Raw genomic sequence first — 747 nt, 5'->3', positions numbered from 1 at the left:
CATTTTATTTATTTATTTATTTAGGTACCAGGGATTGAACTCGGGTCCTTGCGCTTTGGGGACGTTTTAGATATACATCCTAACACAAATCAACAAAATGAATAATATACTAAAAAAAAAAGGAAAATGATAGGAACCACTGTTAATATGTAAAGATGTATGTGTCGCTAATAATGATGGAAATGCGTATTAAAATAACTAGAAGATATTTTGGCCCAATTTAAATGAGTAGTTTTAAAAATGATACCTATTATTAATGAGGAGGTCAAAAAACATTTTAAAAGCGCATAATGCTACAACTTATTTGAGGGCAAATTAGCAGTAGTAATTAAAAATTAAAGTATGTAAACTCAATTCCACATCTGGATGTTTATGCAGAAAAAATATATAGTACAATTGTTTTCTGCATGAGAAATTTCATAATACTGTTGAGCTTTTTACTGTGTGAAAGTCTATTCTTAACACATGCTGTATTTAGACAGGTAGTTACTGTTGTTATCTCTGATTTAGAGATGAAGAAACTGAGACACAAGAAATTAAGTAGCTTATAGTCTTATGCTAGTAAATAGTAGCCCTAAGGCTTGAACCTATTGTCTAAGTCTAGTGTGCTTTTTGATGTGCTGTGCTGCATTGCATAGTAGCATTGTTTTTTAACAGTGAAAAATTGATTTGCTAATCTATGAAGGATTGGTTTCATGTGTTATTTTATACATATTGAGCATTCTTAGAACACCGAAAATATTCCCC

Source organism: Fukomys damarensis, unplaced genomic scaffold (assembly GCF_012274545.1).
Source record: "Fukomys damarensis isolate Sample0158 unplaced genomic scaffold, DMR_v1.0_HiC HiC_scaffold_38, whole genome shotgun sequence".
NCBI lineage: Eukaryota > Metazoa > Chordata > Mammalia > Rodentia > Bathyergidae > Fukomys > Fukomys damarensis.
This window is presented reverse-complemented; position numbering follows the sequence as displayed.